Below are 23075 nucleotides of genomic sequence, written 5' to 3'. Positions count from 1 at the left end.
CCATTGTTTCCATTCCCCCGTGACATACATAGCTACTGCGCGTATCTACTATCCCTTTGAGTCTGGAATTCAATAGAAGGTAATCGTATCTGTCTCACTGTGTCACTGTACCAATACCCGCAGAGTCATACTTATAAATATTATATATATATATATATATATATATATATATATATATATATATATATATATATATATATATATATATATATATATATATGTATATATATATATATTATATATATATATATATATATATATATATATATATATATCGGTTTATATATATATATATATATATATATATATATATATATATATATATAGATAGATAGTAGATAGATAGATAGAAGATATATATATATATATATATATATATATATATATATATATATATATATATATATATCGAGTATATATATATATATATATGTTATGACCCTACACAAGGTCAATTAGGGTCATAATCTCTTATTGCATCGGTTTTAAAAACAGCATCATATCAGCTTACATCCCTGAGATTCTCTGGTAGCGATGGCCCACCCGTGGGCTAGCACATTCCTTCTCACTCGTCGACTCCTCTCCCTGTATCCTATCCCCAGGCAAAGGCCCACACACTCACTTAACAATCCCTCCCCGGAAACGTGACGACACCAGTTCAGTGTTCGAGGGATCACAACGCTTCCATCAATCTGTCACATGATCAGAAGGCACAAATGAACGCGCCAGATACCCGCTGTATCTAACTGTGGAAACCTCCAATGTCAACATAGATGCACCTGCACCGGATATGCCTTTCACAGGCCAGCACATAGTTCGTCAAAAGACTTATTATTTATATATATATATATATATATATATATATATATATATATATATATATATATATATATATATAGATAGATAGATAGATATATGTATATATATACATATATATAAATTTTTATAAATTATAACAAAGAAAAAATATTCTGCACTAAAATGAAAACCAATATATACCAATCATATATATATATATATATATATAATGACTATTATTTATTCTTAGGCGATTAGCTTATGTATGTGGTTAAATACTTAGCAGTTATGAATTTTTGATAATGAGTGGAGTTACATGCATCTGTACTTTTTTGGGTGTTTCTTTCAACGTGAAACTTCGTACTGGGATGACAGCATTAATTATACTCGACGAGATTCAGATCTTCTGTTTCTGAAACAGGATTTCGGACGCTATTCGTTTTCCATTGTTTATTTTTTATTCGCCTAACCAATTTAGCTCCGGTAATTCTTGCAGTATTTTTCCACTCTAAATCATTTCTGAACAGTGAGTCAGGCATAACTTGGAATATGTAAGACACTTTGCTATATTTCTACTCAACTCTTCCAAGTTTAGAGAGAATTTTATTATAGAAAAAACAAAAGAAATTTGTTTGATTGAATTTGCAGATTTCATAAGGGTTCATTTTATATTTACACAATTTCTGTCGAAATGACAAAATATCAAAATAGGTATATATAAATTACTGCACTAGTGGAACTAAAGCGGAAAATTCGTGCACCATCAGACGTGTCAAGCGGATTGATATAAAGTGCAATTTAAACTTGTTCATTCCGTAGTGAGCTCAGTTTAAATGCGATTTTATGTGTTTTGGATATAAGCGCTAAATGAAAATGCAAAGGAATTATGCATACACGGAAATGCATAAACATACATACACACATACGAATAAATGAATATGTATGTATATAAATATATACATATATATATAATATATAATATATATATATATATATATATATATATATATATATTATATACAGTATATATATATATATATATATATATATATATATATATATATATATATATATATTTATATGTATATATATGAATAAATATATATATATATATATATATATATATATATATATATATATATATATATATATATATGATATATATATATATATATATACATACATACCGGTAAATACTTAGTGCTTTCCTGCCCGAATTAATACCAGTAAAATAAAGAAAGATAATTTTCGACCTAGAGGATGATTATCAAGCGCTACATCATTCATTATACAAATTTCTTTAAATCCAGTCTTATGAAAGTGACCGGCAAAAGATGAAACTCCCCAGACATAAGTCCAACACTATAACCCCGGGCAAATAAGTACAGCGTGGCTTGATGAATGTAAAATTAGTTTTCAAGCAAAAAAAAAAAAAAAAAGAAACTAATCTAAGCCTAATACTAAAAGGATTTTCTGACTGACCTTAATGCTTCGAATATTTTTACCCTATGAAATGAAATAAATACGAACGATCAAATTGACCAGTTGCCTCTGGAATTTGGTTCTGTTATCTCCTAAAATGAAAGAAATAACCATATGATCATCCTAAAGCTAAAGTCTTTAAACATCAAATGCTATCTCTAGTGAGTATTAATTTCCTCTGTAACTATACCGTTCAATCCACTTAAAATTGTTCTTGGTGATATATCTTATTTATTTGCTAATTAATGAATTAATTTATTGGTTTATCTATTTATGTATTTGTCTATTTATTTATTTGGCTTTTTCACATTCCTTTGCCTTGATTCGAAAAGGTCAGACGGCTGATTTCACCAATCACATTGGCCTTCAAATATGCTAATTTGAGGGGGTTGGGGTTAAAGTATCTTAAAATTATATTATGGCTTTATGTCATTTATAGCAAAACCAATATATAGTATCGTTTTGATGTACAGTAAAACCAATATAATACCATTTTAATTCTATAACACAACTCATGTATATCATGAAATAACCGTATTCTTGTAAAAAACCAATTCACTTAAATCTCCATTACACATAAAAACTGCATATATACAATATGTAAGAAGTCCATTCATTTCTTGGAAAAATATACTTCAAATATTACTAGGCTGACCTCATACTGCTCCATGAAACTAACACATTCTACCTTACGTTGCAAGAATTTTTTTACATCGCCCAGTTATATTCGGTTCTGCATGATTTTACTTGTCTATGTACGAAGGAAAATCACCATAATTGACCAATATTTTTATCATTATAGTATGGATCGTTACATTCCCAATATGGATCATTACTTTCGTAATTTTTCTCCTCAAGGTGAAGTTTAATAAGGTAAATTCAGTCCTCATTTCAGAGAGAAAACAGATCACATTCCATATATTTTTCCCCTTGCGTTTTTGGAGTGCTGCTTTCTTTTGCAGGAACCATTAGTAAGCGAGGCACGTTCCCCTTGAAAAGTAATAACCATTTTGTTGGTTTTTTGCACCGTGTTTTTGCTGAATAAAAATCCGTTTATTATTTTAATATCAGTATCACACGCTATTCTGGCATTTTATGTAATGAATCTTGATTGTCTTGCATGATGTTTGATCATTGTAATGTTAATCATCTGCATGCATAGTATAACAAATATATGATCATTAGCAGAAAAAAGTACATGCTGTTAACGAAAATAAAAAAAAAATTCCGAATCTAAAATTAATATGAATAACATTTTCACAAGATTTTATGATATTATAGGCAGTGAAGATTTTGTGACAACTATATAATAAAGTTTAAATATGAACAATTGCTCAGTTAGAAAGGATATAATGAGATGCTTAGAGGTAGGACTTGGTGTCAGTTTTTCAAAAATTTTATAGGGTTCAAGTCTCAATTTTATTTTCATAATAAAAAGAACATTTTCACCCTTTCTGGAATCTTAGGACCTTGACTTATTGTACAACAAAAGGAAAAGATTTTGACTTCAATATATTTTTTGCACGTTGAAAAGACTTCTGTTAGTAAACAATATCAATACCAGTTTCCTAAAGCACAGTAAATATAATGCTCAACTGGAGTATTTTACTTATGTCTCTATTTCCAACTGATTTTGTTTAGAGATAAACATGGCCTCCTCTGGAGCTAAAAGTAAAGTTTTTAGAAAATCGACTCCAATAACTAAAACTGACTAATATGTGATTTCAAAGCACCTGAAAATATATAACCATGACTGCTAAATGAGTGACCCTGGATGCTAGAAGCTGATCTGATATGGTGCTTAAAAGTTATATTTTTTTTATTTATTTATCTATTTATTTATTTTCTATGTATCCTTAGAAGAACAATTACTAAGATTTATGGGGTTTTAAAAGAAATACCAGGTTTGTTTTTCTACGCAATATAGACGTTATTATGATAGATTGATAATTGAAATGTCTCTTTTCAGTTGTGTGTCGGATATGACCCCATCACCTCCAAGACATTGGAGGGTTATTTGTCTCCTCCCAAGACATCAACAAGACATTTGACAGTCTGATACCCAGACGTCCTGCTGATGGGTTTACTCATGTAAGTTCTATCCAGTTTTATCTAATCGCTTTAAATTAATTCCCTTCCCTTTAAAGTAAACGATCTCCTGAATTATATACTCTCGCTTGTACTTTTCACCTACTATGTTAACGATCCACTTTTGTCTACTACTTCTCCCTTCCAAGCTTCCGGTAATGATTTAGTTCTCCATTTTTTCTTAATTTTTTGCTTAACACTTATCCTCGAATTACCATATATAGTATTAATATATGAAGTTCAATCTTGTGAGCTTCCCTGAAACAGGATCCTTCAACTTATTCAAGTTCGATGCTCTCAGATACCATTTTTTTTTTAATTTCTGTCTCTTGTACGATTGTATTTTTTATGTCTCAAAGTTTTAAAAATATATTAGGTGGCCAGGTTAATTTGAACTTCTCTTTAGGAAGTCAGTTGTTCGAAATTCTAAATCTGCTTTGATGAAATTAGATGTAGTCTTTGGATGCCCTAAATTCCTATACTCGTTCCAGATCTTAAAGCTTCATCGTCAGTGTATGAAGAACCGTTCTCATATTCGATTTATTCCCTTTGTCCCGCTACTTGATTAGATTGAATCATGGGAAAGCCTTTTGATCGAATCCCAACTTCATCTCATCTTATGTCCTTACCTTCTCAGTCGAAATGTGACTTCTATTACTCGTTTTACGATTATCGATACCCGTCAGCACACAGCTTTATTATTCACCTTGTATACTTATGTAATTCTCAGATTTCACTTTCACAGATAGTTTCTTTTCCTCTAATACAAAGCTTTAGAATCCAATTCTTGCAATTTTGTCCGTCTTGTATACATATGTATATATATACATATATATATATATATATATATATATACATATATTGTGTATATATATGTATATATACGTATATATTAACTTTATCACATACACAATTGTTCTGTGCATTAGTAGAAATACTAAAAGGACCTCATTCAAACTGGATGGTATCTAATGGAGTGTTTATTCAGAAAAAGTTACAAGCTTTCTTGGACAAACAGTCCACATTATCAAGTATCCGTACACTGTACGGATACTTGATAATGTGGACTGTTTGTCCAAGAAAGCTTGTAACTTCTCTGAATAAACACTCCATTAGATACCATCCAGTTTGAATGAGGTCCTTTAATATACACACACACACACACACACACACACACACACACACACACATATATATATATATATATATATATATATATATATATATATATATATATATATATATATATATATATATATATATATATATATATATATATATATATATATATATATAGAGAGAGAGAGAGAGATGTAATGATGATAAGCGTTCACTTGACATAGAAAAAAAATCAATATATAAGAATGAAAAACACCGCAACGAAACGGAATTAAACTAATTAGTCATTAAAGGGAAAAAAAAAAATCTTCCATTTCTTGGGTCTTCGGGACAGAAATGGTCAAAATAAGCCTCGTCTCACAGTAAAGAGAAATTCCATCATTAGTTTCCTCCACCGAGAAAAAGAAAGAGGGTACCAAAAGAAACGAGATATTTGCCCATTAGTTGCAGCTGGTCCAAGATATACTTTATATGATACACTTTCTATTGTGAGGTATTTGAGGTACTGATAATGATAAAAGGGCTGAATTTTTTTATAATTTAAAAAGTAATGAAAAATAAAATTACATGTCTGTCCTGCTATAACGAAGGAAAAATTACCTTAATAATGATGCACTAAAATTTTACGACTTGAACGTGGCCTATTGCAGCCTTAATTTTGTTTAAGGTTATAGTAAGAGGACACTTACAGAAACTTACTTGTGAGGTTATGAATAAGTAGTAACTACTTCAGTTGGACGACTGACATTAATAAGCGAGGCAGTTCAAGAAATGAATGAATATTGAGTAAAGCTTTGAAATGAGTAGTTTCAGCTGAACAATATGAAAGTACTTTAACGTAAATTGGATATTATTCAATGTTGATGAATGTTATATATCAGGATTATTTTCTGCTATTATAGGTATATCCCAAAAGTAAATACAGTTATGGACAAAAATGTACAGATGGTTCCTTTTATGCTAGCTATGCTGCTATTATAGGTATATCCCAAAAGTGAATACAGTTATGGACAAAAATGTACAGATGGTTCCTTTTATGTTAGCTATGCTACAGTTGAATTCATTTCACAAGGTAAATACCAGTTTGTATCACAAGTAAAATAAAATTACCTGATACGGGTCCTTCGTAATTAAAGTTACATCAGAGGGGAAAAGTTTAATTCTGTGTTAATAGTAATATGTTTACATATTTCTCCAGTGATCTAGTTTTCCACCTATTCTTGTTTACGTATTGATTGCTTTGTACATTATGTAGAAAGAACATGAATGTACATATGAAAGCATATAGTTATGGGGAAGTATTCTTCTGCTGTTACCCATTCACAAGACTCCTAACATTTGTTATGGTTCTATGTTGCAATACCAGATAACCAAAAAATAATTCATCACTGTTGCTTATATACCGTAACTGAATCATTAAAGTTACGTCATATATGTACAATATGTTCTGTAGTGGAAATACTGAACTCAATGCAAAGTCTCTTTAAACCTGAGAAATACAATAGAATACACATTTTAGACGTAACAACTCGAAGACAACGCTTCCATAAAACTTCTTAATTGGAAAGAAACAGGTCGAGAAAAATTGCTCATGAAAAAGCCAGCAGTTGATTAAACTTTGTAATTGACAAAAAAATGCTTGAAACATCTTGAAATAAGGATGTGCGAAGTCTCTGGGATCAATATTGAACTCATGTGACATTTAGCAAGGGACTTCTTTTTCTTATAGAAAGTCATCTCACCATCTTCAGATATTTTTTTTCTTTTACATTCAACATCATTATTTGACTACATAATGGAAAGTTGTATCAAAAATTCCTTCATACACTCCAACATTGGTTTCCTAAATACTCGTTTTCTCTTTCAAATATTTCTCATATTTTCCTTTTCTTGTTTTATCTCTTCTCTGACTTAGCTCTTCTTTCGTCTTACTATTATCATATACGTTTACTCCCAGCCAAATATAAGAATAATCTACTTAGATTCTTACTTCATCCATTTTCATATACATTGCTTATTTTTCCTGATTTTCATTTGCCATTAACCCTAATTCATAACTCATTCACTTTTTTTATCTTTCTTCCCTTACAGAGAATATCAGGGTTTTTATCAGTAGCTGCAGTTACTTATCACCATCCCCAATCAACACCATACCATCTGTGCCCTCTAGGCACTTCCCATTACACTCACAAACTTTATTAGTCAACTTCACAATTGGAGAAGTACACTATCTATAACACAAATCATAGAAAATGGGTCACTTTTCTCGATAAACATTGATAGAAGATTATTGGTGATATCCTGACTTTTTCTGTGCAACCGTGTGAGGAAACCCTCTCTCTTGGAGGATATATTGGATAGCCTCCAGCTGTCAAAACTAAGGGAGTGAACTTATGATGGTACCTTTGAACTAGGGGTTGACGAAGAAGAGTGGAATCTCTGTTGAAAGCAATAGCAGATCTGCATAATATTCTCCCTGTGGCCACAGAGGAACCGCCATGGTTAGTCATAGGTTCGGATTAATAAAAAAAAGACTGAATGTGGAAATGCACGAATGTCCAGCTTGCCAAAGAGTTTTTGGAATGCATCTTTCAGTACCACCCAAGGATCCAGAATCAGAGAGTAAAAGACTGGCAGTTTCTTGTCCACCTGGTTGCAAAGAGATCAAGAGGAGGAGGACGCTAACTTTTTTGGACAACTTTTTTGCTACATGGGATGAAGAGACCTCTCCATACCCATCACATGTCCATGGTGACTGAGCTGGTCTAAAACACATCTACAGTAAATTGCTCGGAATGTATTTAGCTCACTGCTTTACTGAATGAGGATTGCCCACTCATGGATTATCTCAGATAAATCCAGAGTTTGAGACATAGTACCCCCTTGCTTGTTTACATAGGCCACTACTATGGTGTTGGCACTCATACACTCCAGTGAATGACCACTTATCTTGTCTTGAAATGATAGCAGAGCTAGCAACACAGCTAACATCTTCAAAATGTTAATAAGCCATTGGGCTACTTCACTGGTCTATCACCCTAAGATCAATAATTCCCGAATTAGTCCAACCTGAAAATAAAATGAACCCTCTCATGAGAAGTTGCTGAGCTAAACACATTCCAAAGTAGAGAGCCTTGAACTGCAGACTCTCTCTGCATACAAAACATACATATCCCCAAGGGTTATGATGAATGGATATCTGAGAGTACATATCCTGAAAATCTATTGCAAGTTTGAAGTTTCCTTATCTGACTGAAGCTTATATGAAACAGAAATGAAAGGAGTCTGTTGTACATAATCATTCAAGAAAGATAAGTCAATTGCAGTCTCCATCCCCAAGTTGCTTTTTCCACCAGGAATTAATAGCTATAGAAACTTAGATGTGGCCATTTCACCACCTCTACAGCATCTTCCTCTAACATTACTTTTAACTCTTCTGCCAAGATAAGGTCTTTCTTGGAATATTGTTGGTAAGAAGGAAACTGAATTGGGCTGTATGGGAGAGGGGACTGGCAGCCTGTTAATGGAATCCTGTAACCAACACCACCTGGTGCCCCGCTTTCAGTTCCTGCCACTTGATCCATCTATGAGAAAGGCAACCCCCTACTCATGGTAGTGGAAAATGTTATGCTTCCTCACCTGATTTTACTGCCTCTCCTACTGTAGGCTGGGCTGTAAGGGGAGGTTGAAAGTGCTGGGGAGGCCAAAAGGACTGAGAAGCTTCATCACCTTTCTTAGGTGTAGATGCTTGTGTAGGTTGTCTTGGTTTGTGATAGATAGGTTTCCTTGTAGTACCAGAGGAGGAAGATCTTGCTGAGCCTGACAATTGAGGACCTAAGGATTATGTGAGTGTTTAAAAGACACACCTCAGTTGAGGATAGTATCCATAGAATTCGTCCTTCTTAACTTAATCGTCTACAAACATATTCTAGGAAACAAGAGTAAGGAACTGATTACTAAACTGCTTGTATGGAAAAGAAAACCCTTTAGTAATGCCTACAGTGCACCCCATGAGGTGCACTGATGGTAAATCCCCCCCCCCCAACGGGGTACTACTCAATGGGCAGACACAGCCATAGACTCCAAGACATCTGACTCCAAGGCATTGAAGGCTAGGCCTTCCTGCTGAAGTCAAAGTCATTAGCCAGCCATCAGACTGCTGATTCTGATTGAAGTGTCATGGACTCTAAATCCACTTGAATGTAATATATTTTCTGTTGTGAATGCAGTTTGGGAAAGATTTTGCTCTATCTGCAGGAGGCAAGAGTACTACTAAATCTGTAAAACAAGTTTCTTCTCTTTCAAAGCACCATGTGCCAATTGTTACCAAGGTAGTTTTACCAACAAATGTGTTTATAGAGGTCAACCCAGAAACTCTTGAGACGAGACCATAGGCTGGCAAGCAGCCAAAGTTCCATTTTCAGATTATTGCATTCATGAATGAACACAATTAACTCCTGAGAATGTTGTTCTAATTCTGTCATTAGCAGCTCTGGAGGAGAAGGTCCTTCCAGGTGTGCAAGTTCCCCAATGGAAGGAATCAAACTTTCTTTAGCCCCTAAAGGACTCTTTGAGGACCAGTACCTGATGAGGGTGAACACCTTTTGTCCATCCTTTTCCCCTTGATAAACTTTCCTCATTAAGGAGGTCAATCAACACATTCCTCACATAGGGAAGAATGGACACAAAGCTCACCTCAACAATGAAAACAATACTTATGTGGGTGGGCAGATGTAAGAGAAATAAAGTAGCCTGTTACCCGTCCACAACCTTCACATCTACATTGCTCCTGTTTTTCCCCATGAGAAAAAAAAGCACAGCAACTTGGACAACAATACCAAATAATTACAAATAAAAGCCAAGCAGGTATCTACCTTTCTATACAGAATTTATGTGTAGATATCTACCCATCTATAGAGAATTTTATGTGTAGGTATCTGTCTTTCTAAAGGCAATTTATGTTAGGTATCTGCCTTTCTATACAGAATTTATGTGTAGGTATCTACCTGTATATAAAAAATTTATACCTGTAGTTATTTACCTTTCTATAGAGAATTTATGTGTAGGCAGCTGCCTTTCTATGCAGAATTTATGTTAGATATCTGCCTTTCTATACAGAATTTGTTAGGTATCTGCCTTTCTATACAGAATTTATATGTTTAGGTATCTACCGATCAATACAGAATTTAAATGTGTGGGCATCAGCCCTTCTATACAGAATTAATATGTATAGGTATTTACCCATCTATACAGAATCTATATGTGTAGCCATCCGCTTTCTATACATACGCATCTAACCTAGAATGGGGAACCGAACAAAACCGAAAACCGATTCCCTAATATACCATCGCCTTCCATCAGTGTCCTCCCTGACATTTAGTCTGGTAGCAGCCGCTTGATTAAACAGAGCTCTGTTTAATTCATTCCCTCCAGCAACTGCTCCTTGGTAACAGTTGAGCAAATGTCTGCATCCATCAAGGAGGAGGGAATAGCGCTGGGAAATATCATCGAAGGGTAAACTAATTTCAATACTGTAAGGTTAACATGTCTATTGGAGCTGGTTTCCCTTCCACCATACCTCAAGGATTTCATGTTATTTTTTATTTGTGTATTGATAAATGTTTTGCGTCTGTTTTTCGAAGTGTTCTTCAGAGTATTGTATAAAAAAAATTTGAATGGCAACATTTCATAGATTTTTTCTTTGCGTTTTATCGAGTTGTAATTACGTGTCTAAGTATGGATGAACATAAATACTTTCAACAGATCAAAATATATGGGAGAGTTCGCATTCCAATGAATACTGATGATTTTGAACCAATGAGGGGGGTGTGCTGAGAACTTCCTTGGCGATCCTCTACGATCATTAATATGGCCTGAAATACAGACACAATCATTAACGAAAGGGAACGTTAGTTTGAGTTCTGATTCTATATAGTAGGGGAAAATGTTACTTAAAATTTTCTAATCCTTGAAATCAATATACCGTCGTGCTCCAAGCTTGAATAAGCCATTTTGTATACGCAAGAGTTCACTACATAAATTAAAACAATTTAAAATGACATATCTTTTTATTCTGATGATATTTAAGCAAATTTCCATAAGCAGATTATTCATCAGATATAATTCATGATGTAAATAGCCGGTCATTACCAGGTCAATGAATGCTGACAGCGAACTATCGAGTTGCTATAAATTCTCTGATCACCAGACCTGTCAATACGATCTCCACGATTATATTTTCTTCCAAAACAACTATGAGTTGGCCATTTTTCTTTATTTTTTTAGCTAAATCCCTAAAAGTTTTAGTAGTGTTCTTTACGTGTGACTTCTGATGAACGTGAAAATCGATAGAACTTTATACTCGATGTGTTTGTCAAAAAAGTAAATAAATTGGGGAAAGAAACAAGCCCATGATGGTTTTGATGTTTTTCTATTAGATAAAACCGATTTACAGATAGGCAATGCTAGATGAAATTTAATGTAACTTATGACAGCACTTTTTTCGGTCATTTATATAAAGATTAGCATTCTGATATGAGTTTTAGAAAAGAAAATTTTGGCCTCCCTGGATAAAACCATTATTAATACTAATAATTATTCCCCTATAGTCCGTGAACTGAATGTGGTCTTCTTTTTAAGTTTTGACAGTGATATAAAATATGAAAAAGAATAACACAGAAGTAGCCGTTCGTTCAGTAAAAGGACATATAATAGAAGGCTAAAATAAGCAGCATAAATAACCTAATTTTACAAGTTAATATCAAATAATTCTTTCACTCAGCTGTGGGAGAAGGCCAAAAATTATCCCAATCTTTTCCTTTCTTCTTTTATGCCACATCGTAAATAGAAATAAAAAGAAAAGATATCGACGGATGACATGAACAAAAGCATCGTGAGGGAAAAACAAAAGAAGGACAGTTTTAATAGTGCACTATTTCTCTCAGAGGCAGAGATCCATGGCGTCATTTATCCAGACACAGACGTGTTACTGCCCGAAAATATCCGAATGTCTCTTCTTATACCTGGACTACCAGCATCGCACTACAGATTTCATTGATACCATTATGCGCTTGATCATAACTACATATATTTTCTTTAATATGTCATGAATATCCAGAAAAGAAAAACAAGACGAATATGATAGCATTAAAATTTGGAGAAAAAAAAATTATATGCAGCTTCGCTTTGGATGTTAAAATTCTTGATTAAGTAGCCTCAAGACTCAAGAGAGAGTTAAAATTAAGTATACCTTAGTTTTACCAGACCACTGAGCTGATTAACAGCTCTCCTTTGAAGGATTAGACTTATTTTGTGGCTAAGAACCAATTGGTTACTTAGCAACGGGACCTACAGCTTATTGTGGAATCCGAACCACAGTATAGCGAGAAATGAATTTATATCACCAGAAATAAATTCCTCTAACTCTTCACCAGCCGGCCGCGGGAATTGAACTCCGGCCCATCGAATGACAGTCTGAAGCTCAACCGACTCAGCCAAAGAAGGGCTATCAAGAGAGAGTTGCGCAGTAGTATTGAAATAAAGCACTTTTGTAGAGTTCGTAGAGGCATTACCTGCTTTCTTCTATCTGTAGCCTCTTTGATCAGACCAGTCCAGTTACAAGTCAGACATGAAATGTGAACAACACTGAAGAGCAAAATTGTTCAAGTATTTCGGGAAATTATCAAAATCTGATATTTCATAAATAAAGTCCAGTAGATGATAAATAAAAAAAATCGTGATTCATGAGGTAAGGTCAATCTAAGAAAGCAAAGATTTAAAAAAAAAAAGAGAGAAGGGAAATGACTAAAGCAAAAGATATTGAGGTTATCCTAGTTGCAAAAGCGTAAATGGAATTATTTAGAAAGTGATTTTCAAGTAAAAGACCTCCTAATGAAGAAATGATAACGTGAATTTTCTTCCTCACAACCTATCGACCTCTTTAAGTTAAGGGGTCAGTTGCCTTGATGACTCTTATCCAACTATTTCTGTCAATTAGCCTCTTCCTCTGCTATACCCTTTTTCTCTAAATCCTCTCTAATAAGCCATTAATCCTTTGCCTCCCTCACAACCTTCTATCCATAATAGGTTCCATCTGAGATCTTTTCATTCATCCCTCCTCACTCATCCTCACCACATGCCCAAGCCATCTCAGTCTCGACACTCTTACCATATCAGTATTCTTTACCGCTCTTGCCTGTCTCTTAATTAGTTCATTTTCTAGCCTCTCACGCAGTGAGTTCCCCAAAATCCACCTCAGTATCCTCATCACTCTTTGCCACAGCTTCTGTTCCTCCTTCCTTCTCATTGCCCATGTTTCTAAGCCATACATTATGAGAGGTCTGATTACAGTACAATAATTCTTTCTTTTTAGTTTATTTGGCATTCTTTTATCAAACATTACTGCCACCTCCCTCCATTTCCCTCAAGCTGTTTTTATCCTGCGTTCAGTCTCAGCTTCTACTTTTCCTTCCTGGCTTAAAGCAGAAGTTTACATGTTTCAAATCTGGGCCTCTCTTATCTAGTATAAATAACTTATCCCCTCCCTGCATGCTAGATGCCATATCCTCACCTTTACCCACAATTACCTATATACTACCCAGTTCAAAATATTCCTGACACATAGCCTTCTTTGCATTTCTTCATCAGTCTTTGCTGTAATCGTTGTTAGCTCACTGCATCCATAACTATTAGAGATAGGAATGGGCTAAGTGCCAGTCCTTGATGTAAGCCAACTCTAACTTCAAGCATTCCTGTTTTGCCACGGGCTGTTACTACTGCTGCCCCTATTCTTTTATACATCATTTCAACCAACCTGGCCAACTTTTTTGTCCCCTTCCCCTTTCTTAGGCATCAAATCACTAACTCATTTCGAATTTTATCAAATGTCTCTTCTAGTTCTATAAATGCACAATAAAACTACCAATTACCTTCCAGACTATTTTTCCGGGTTTGTTGTATTATAACAACAGATTAACCGTACCTCTCCCTCTAAAGAAACAGTACTGTTATTTACCATCTTCGAAATTGCTCTCAATCTCTCATCCTGTATATTGTTTCTAAAACCTTCAACAAAAGTTCTGTTAGTATGAGTCCTCTGTAATTACCACATACCATGATATCTCTTTTCTGTTTAAACACGTTCACCAACAAACTTTCTCCACAGTCTGCTGGCATTACTTTCTCCTTTCAGATTGCCCTTGACAGTTCCTGAATCCATTCTTGCCCCTCTACATTGAGTAACTTCAACATTTCAATTTGCGCCACTGATGAGCCTGGAGCTTTGCCATTCTTCATTTTACTTATAGCCCCCCTTAACTCTTATTAACTGTCTCCCCACCCTCCCTCCACCCTCCCCACCCCCTCAAATCCCCGCTTTCATTTGCTATGTTCAAAAGATGCTGATAATAATTAGAGCATTTTCGTTTTGTCATCAGCCAAATGTGATATATTTCATTCTCTATCTTTGAACACATCTGACTGACCCAGGTCTTATTTTTGCGTTTTCCTTGAGTTTGATGTTCTGTAAATACAGTATCCTAAACTTTTATTTTCCCTTTCCACTTCCCTACATCATGCACTTTATACAAACCTCTATGAAGTTATGCTATAAATTCATTATCAGTGACATAGCATCTTGTATCAAATTACTATTGGCAAGGGCCCAGAACAATACCCTGCAATACAGAAGTCAAGATAGGCCGAAGACTACTGTTATCAATTCAGAGTACCCATGTCCCTAATATCCAACCCCTCTTTACGACGCTCTTGAATGATCAGCCAGTCAAGGGCTGGAAACCGTCGGTCTCTTCCAGGCCAAGTCAACATCGCTGACCTCTCCTTGAAATATGTCTTTCAAAAAGTTATGATACACCTCAGTTTTACCCTGAAGAAAAGTAGTGTTTCTCAATTTCATCAAACATCGTCAACCAATGATTTAAGGATTATAATGATGTGTGAATTATGTACTTCAGTAAACTTAATGCTAAGATATGTATAGTGAAATAAACATGAGGCTATTGTCTGTGCTCATCCCCACTCATTTTAATATTCTTAATCTTTTGCTTGTTGTTTTCATATTGATAGCCCTACCCATGAACATTTTCATCCATCTATGTATGAAAAACAAGACGGTAAATGATAAATGCACATCGATGTCTTGTAAGGAATGAAAGAATATATTTTATATTAAAAATTTCATGTTTATTTCACTTGATGATGCTTAGTGATGTGAGAAACACTACTTTTCTTCAGGTAAAACTGAGGTTATAACTTTTGAAAGACATATTTCGCAGCATAGATGTTGACTCGGTGACGGCTGGAAGAGACTCAGGTCTGTGACTGGGTGATTGGCCAATCAATGGCCAAGCTGAACTTGGACTTAAAGGGCATCAGGAGTGTCAGTATTCATCTCAGCGAGCTCAAAAACTATGGATTAGACACTAATATCTGTCATTTTCTGTTATCTTTACATGTCACCACCTTAACACCCCTTCTCAACCCCACTTACTGTCAGGGCTGAATTTGGACTTAGAGGGCATTGAGAGTGTCAATATTCATCTCCGCAAACTTGAAAACTATGGATTGGACACTAATATCTGACGTTTTTGTTTATTTTTACATGTCACCCCCCTTCCCACCCCACAGTCCAATCGGGGCTAAACTTTGACTTAAAGGCCATTGGAAGTGTCACTATTCATCTCACCGACCTCAAAAACTACAGATTAGACACTAATATTTGTCGTTTTCTGTTATTTTTACATGTCACCCCTTCCCACCCCTTCTTCCTATTGGGGCTGAACTTCGACTTGAAGGGCATCGAGAGTGTCACTATTCATCTCAGCGAACTCAAAAACTATGGATTAGATACTAATATCTGTCATTTTCGGTTATTTTTACATGTCACCCTCTTCCCCCACCCCCCCTCCCCCCAACCTCACCCAATGTCACCCAGGTTCTTGCTGAGCATTGCACGGGGACGCGTCAATTCCCATATTGGCGTTTACCTGCACAAGCGGCTTTATCCAAGGGTGGTGAAATCTGTAAAGGTCCTTTAGTCGGCTGGCCAGAGAGGGCTGACGAGGCCCAGTCTTACGCCACAGGTAGCAGCGTGGTATCAGCCAGGGGTATTTGTGCTCTTACCCATACAGTGTTCTTTTCGAGATAGTAAGTAATATGTATACCAAGTTTGGTTGAAATTGCTCGATGCGTTTCAGAGTGTATGTTGAATATACATACATCCATTTTTATATATATATAGATTCAGTTTTACCTTACTGTACATTATGTTATTACATCATTAACCAGGTACCTTTGCAAAGTACATGCACACCACACGCAACTTTCTTTGTGCGTGCAAATTTCTCGCATAGCTATATTGGCTAAAGAAACAAAACTGATGCAGCACAAATTGAGTCAGAGGGGCAAGGTAAGGTTAAAGTAACAGAGATTAGTCTATAATCCCAAAGTTTCTAAGAGGATAGCCATCTCAAGATTAGGAATGAAAAATGAAGAAAGGCTATTTTGGACTGACTCACTACCAAATAAAACAGGCAGTGTGTATACCGCAACTAACATCAAATCATTATGAACACATAGTCTGCAAATAAAAGTTTAAAAATTAAGAAGGGAGAAGCCCCATTCAAATAAAAGTTTAAAAATTAAGAAGGGAGAAGCCCCATTCATTCTTTCTTTTCAGAAGTAACGATCAAATGTAAATGCGAAAATCTTTGGTAATATGCACAGTGTTTTAGTTTCCTTAGCCTGGAGTATTTAAAATAAGTTAAAAAATACAATATAAACGTGCATAACTTCACTGACGTCAAACCCCTATAAGCTTATATTTTTTGTGACTGAAAACTATTTAGTTATTAGGCTCTAAACGAACTCTTACAGTAAAACTGGAGATGTAGGCTCCAGTTAAAATATCTCTTTGCAAAAGTAATTCTCAAATTATGTAGTCAAATCTACGATAATTGTGGACGAGGTTTCGGCTTTTTAAACCAGGGGAGCATAAAACAGTCACAGCATCTCTTCCTCCTAAAGAGTCCCTTGTACCCAGAGGTGACATTCCTAATTCTACGTAGGCTCCAGTTTTAATAACCATAATCAATCAGTCAGTCTCAATTCTACAAAAAAAAATAAAAAATACACCGAAGTTTCTTCGGCGCAATCAAGTTTTCTGTACAGTGTATAACGCTGTATGAAATTTTCAGCCGCGGCCCATGAAACTCAGCCACTGTCCGGTGGTGGCCTCAGCCACGGCCCATGAAACTCAGCCACTGTCCGATGGTGGCCTGTGTTGTTGGTACCTATATTGGTGCCAGAAGTACGATTATGGCTAACTTTAACCTTAAATAAAATAAAAACTACTGAGGCTAGAGGGTTGCAGTTTGGTATGTTTGATGATTGGAGAGTGGATGATCAACATACCAATTTGCAGGCCTCTAGCCTCAGAAGTTTTTAAGATCTGAGAGCGGACAGAAAAAGTGCGGACGAACAGAGAGAGCCGTCACAATAGTTTTGTTTTACAGAAAATTAAAACTAATCACTTGTTGGCAGCAGGAGCTCACATTAGAATGAAACTATCGTGGAAATCCAACAGATATTTTTTCTTAATACTGCTAACAAAAAGACAAAAATGTAGCCAACACGAGCAAAAACATAATCTCTTTGGGAGATGTTTAAATTTGAGCAATTCACCTACAAAATTGCACTCAAACCCAAAAGTTATATTCCCCTTTCTCCAATACTTGATAAATTGATAAACTGTTGCCAGACTCGATCTACAACTTTGGCAAAATGCTCCCAAAAGTCTAGATATAGCATCTCTGTAAATCTTACCAGCAAACAGACATAAACAAAAAACACAAAACAAACTAAAAAAAAAAAAAGCAACCTAGGCGGAGGAAACATTGGAGAAAGTCGTAGTTAAATGCTAAGAAAAAAAAGTACGAGAAGAGAACCTAGGGAATTTCATTGGAAATTGGAAAAGGAATACATTCGTAATTATTTGAGCCACCTAAAAATTCTTTTCTTCTTTAATTCAAAGGGACTTTCCTTTGTATTTTTGTTTATTTATTCTGTATATAAGATATTTTTCTTATTATGTTTAATAAATACAATGTACTTAATACATTGCATGATTTCTAGAAAGTGGTTGCTATTTTCAAGTGATGAATGTCAGATAATCTGTTTCTAAAATCTAATACATCAAAAAATATTTGTCGCGGAAACGAACAGTTTATCAGTGGAGTTGTTCTGATATGAACAAGTCGATGCTGCCCTTGCCGGAAATACGCGCTTTCCCGAGATCGTACTAATTTTATTTGACATTAGGAATGACTGACAACTTCAGAAGAACAGGATCTGTCGTTTCAAAATGTCGGCTCTTCCAAGCGAGTGTTACCTAAAATCTGAAAACATCCTCACGCGGAGAAACTTTTTCGGAACAAGTTATTGACAAACAAATAAGTTTGGTTGCGTTGGATTGAAAAAGAGATCATAATCACCTTTACTTTCGCTGTGAGAATCGAGTATTTCCAGAGTTTCTAAATGACCTGCTAATTAAAAGTTTGGCAGACTTGAGCACAAATTAATGAAAACTACCAGAGTAATTATTACTCTATTGTCGGAACTTCATTCTTACGTTTCATTCGTGTGTGTAAGTGTTTGTGTACATTTTATATTTCGAAGGAAAAATACCACACGCCGTTTTGGTATTTATTATATTAATGATTCTGCATAGTTTTCAAGTAATATAAATTACAGATAAAAAATACCATTTTACAAAGTCATATGGTAAAATAAATCTTAAGGCATAGAAACAATAATCTGTTAGAGGTACTGTAAATTTAACAAATTAGTCTTTAAAACAGATTTTTATTCGTCTGTTTTCAGATTAATCCACGCATTTGTATGACTCATGGCCATTGCATTCTGAATGGCCCATCCCATGTTTCTCTTTTGGATTAAGTATAACTGTCTGTTGATCAATTTATTGATTCTTTTTTCTGTCGTTCAGATTCAGAGGATGTGCCCACATAACATGCAACTACTTTAGTTAAAAAATTTGGAGGTTTTAATTTGATTCATGATATCTTTGAGGAAATATTAATGCACATACGCAAGTTCAAATATTACGATGTTATCTACATAGGTAATTATTACATTATCAAATAATATTATTTCCTCTACTAATGGTTATGAATCAAGTTCAGTCAGGTTATAACTAGGCATTGATCAGTGATATAGAGCATATTTCAATAACTTGCAAAAGATAATATAAAAAAAAAATATATATATATATATATATATATATATATATATATATATATATATATATATATATATATATATATATATATATTTATATATATATATATAAAAATTTATATATATATATATATATATATATATATATATATATATATATATATATATATATATATATATATATATATATATATATGTGTGTGTGTGTGTACTTGTGTTTATGTATATATGTGCGTGTTTGTGTTTTTATGCGTAAGTTACTATGAATGACCCAGGGATACTTACTCGATTTTGGGTGGCAACGGATGAACGCAGGGAGTTCCTTACATTATCAAGAAATCTACTGTATTTATTACACATCTGACTCAATATTAGGACAACTTCGTAGACAAGCAAAGGAAAATCTGTGGCTTAGGGCCTTCTTCATGCGAGGGAAAATTACGTAAACTCAAGGGTTCTCTTAACTAATTATATTTACATAACAAACACGAATCAGAAGAATGACGAATTACTGGGCAGGTAATAATAAGGGCCTGCTAAATGAATGAATCCTACACAGAATAAATATTCTATGCCGATGATGTCTTCATAACAGGAAACATCGCAGTTGACGCTGGCGATGGAGGAGGGAATTAAAGGAAATGCCACTACAAAGGTATACTGGTTCGAACCTCGGAGTCGAACTCGTGGAAAGTTCAATGGTCAGGCAGGGTTAAGGACATCTCCTCGATGGTGCACTGCGCTCTTCTCTCTCTCGATTTCCGTTGCATCGTTCATAAATAACCTTCGGGGATTACGCATCACGCCCAACATAGGTGGCGCAAAGGTCAATCTTTGCCACGTTTTCTATATGGGCCGCATGGCATCAGCTAACCCTCGTGGAGGGTTTAGAGCAGGGTGGGGCGCCAACTTTCTCTTTTTGGCTCCGTCCTTGCCTTGCTTGACGCCGAGAAGGTATGACGGTCACCTGGAAAACAAGGCCTTAGGCAGTCATTTGGACAGAGAGAAGGGTTAGGCTTAACCATTTTGGAGAATGAAGGAGAGAGTTTATGAAGGGGCGAGTGGAAACCCACAGTTCTAGTAATTAAAACAATTGAAATTAATTTTATTTCTTTCTCCGCTATGTTATAGATGTAAAAAAACGGTGAGGTGGCTGGGAAAAAGTTCCATCCATTGCAATGTATGTATATATACAGAATGCTCAGCACCAGTGACGTCCAATATGCCCCCCAACGCATAGCCAGGCGCTTGACTGAACACACATATACAAAGCAAGCTCACATGTAATAGAAAAAAGCATGATGTGCCTTCTGTCTATCGCTATAGATCCAGATCATAAAAGAACTATTTTCATATACTCTGTAATTTCCTTATATGGTGTCTGTACACTGAAAAATGTCGACAACTGCGGTTTCATATGATCGTCTAGGCCTATGATTAGCAGCAAGGCTAACCAATCTACAAACATTGAACCCTTCAGTTGTCTTGTACGTACTCTCTCACTTCTTGGATAATAAGACACTCGTTTTGTACGTTTTTCCATTCCATCTCTGTGGATTTTACTAGATATCCTTCTCTTTTATTCGCTTACTCTTTCAGATTAAACACTTTTGCTACCAATTTATTATTATCCATTGTTTCCACTGATCCATCGTTTCATCTTAGTGAATTTGTTACCACTCTCTTGTCTCGATGTTTCTTGCCAATTTAAACCTTCGTTCTCCACATATACTCTGATACTCAGAAGGTTCATCAACGCAGCTTCAACAGTTCTTACTGCCCTCCGCATTCAGTATTAACGTTCACGTCCATAAAGGATAGTGGGTCTAACAATTACTTCATTCACGCACCTTTGACTCTCCACTCCCTTTCCAGCATTCCGCACATGACCTCTTCCCTTCCTCGCTTTACATGTCGGTGGAAGATGATCTGGTTATATGTTTCTCTCTCTCTCTCTCTCTCTCTCTCTCTCTCTCTCTCTCTCTCTCTCTCTCTGGTTGTTAGCCAAAAGTAACTCTAGAGACGAAACACGAGGCAGGCAAAGCATATAAAAGTCAGTGTTTGTCGTGTAGCTACTCATTTCTTTTGTTCAAAGTTTGTTGTTTGTCGTTTCCTTCATTGCTGGCGGGTGATGTGAAGCCATTTGAAGATTTATCTATATTTACATATAGTAGGCGATATAATATAACAGACTATCAACATTTGGTTGGGATGCTACAAAATGTTCAGTTTGGAATTGTGAAAGCCTGAATCGCAGTGAATTAACTTTCGCACAGAAACCCGAGCAACTATATCTGATACAGGACAACTTGTATTAGGAGTAAAAATTTCTTTTGCCCCTAATATAAGTTGTCCTATATCAGATATAATTGCTAGGGTCTCTGTGAAGCATTGTAAGGAGACAGGTTTAGTTTCTGTGGTAATGCAGCTACTCTCAAAGATTTACGAAAATTAATTCACTGCGATTCAGGCTTTCACAATTCCAAGCTGAACATGTAAGTTTTCATTTACATGTTCAGGTGTTATCGGGTTATAGCCTCTGAAGATTCAGAGACATTTACAAAGGCCTGGCAATATGGCTTATTGCTAGCAGATAATGCCTTTCTGGCCTGTCTCTTATGTTAGTAGTGGCTTTTCCATTAAAATTATGAATTTTTCTTCTGGATCAGTGTACAGTAATAGCATACTGGTATCTTAACGTGATCTTATTTGTTTCCTGGAGATAATTCAGCAGAATTATAAAAAAAAAACAATAATAAGAGAAAAGTAAGTTTGCTTGGCTGTTGCATAGGTTTTCTAACAACTGGAATGAGCCACAGTTGTTTAGTTTTCACATAAAAAATATATATTCCTTTACCAAGTCATTAGTAGACATTCTCGAATTGAACAATTTACTCAGCTGTATCTTAAAAAAACTGTGTGAAAGTCTTTCGGCAAAAATAGGGAAGAAGAGAATTCTCGTTCCACATATTGATATAAATACCAATGTTAATATTAATATTATTAATAAGACAAGCTATATCTCTTAAAATGTTTGTTCCCTACCACTGAATCTGAATGAAAAGTATATGAAGAAACTGGCCATTCATATATTGTCTGTTCAGATTCAGTCTTACAGTAGTAAACGTATCCCAAAGTGAGAATTGGAGAAGTTGAGCAGTCTTTTTTTGGCTTAATATATATATATATATATATATATATATATATATATATATATATATATATATATATATATATATATATATATATATATATATATATGTATATATATATATATATATATATATATATATATATATATATATATATATATATAT

General features: G+C 34.8%; 1 long non-coding RNA gene across 1 annotated transcript in view; it reads left to right on the top strand.

Annotated features, from left to right (window-relative positions):
• The window catches only part of LOC136849043 (uncharacterized), a 39509-nt gene that overhangs the window by 10620 nt on the left and 5814 nt on the right, over positions 1-23075 (top strand). The window contains exon 2 of the long non-coding RNA XR_010856216.1: positions 4250-4371. This is a non-coding gene — a long non-coding RNA (uncharacterized lncRNA). The remainder of the gene's footprint in view (positions 1-4249; positions 4372-23075) is intronic.

This window comes from Macrobrachium rosenbergii, chromosome 20 (assembly GCF_040412425.1).
Source record: "Macrobrachium rosenbergii isolate ZJJX-2024 chromosome 20, ASM4041242v1, whole genome shotgun sequence".
In the NCBI taxonomy this organism is placed as follows: domain Eukaryota; kingdom Metazoa; phylum Arthropoda; class Malacostraca; order Decapoda; family Palaemonidae; genus Macrobrachium; species Macrobrachium rosenbergii.
Note: the sequence above shows the minus strand (reverse complement) of the source record. Positions and strands in the feature narration are given on the sequence as shown.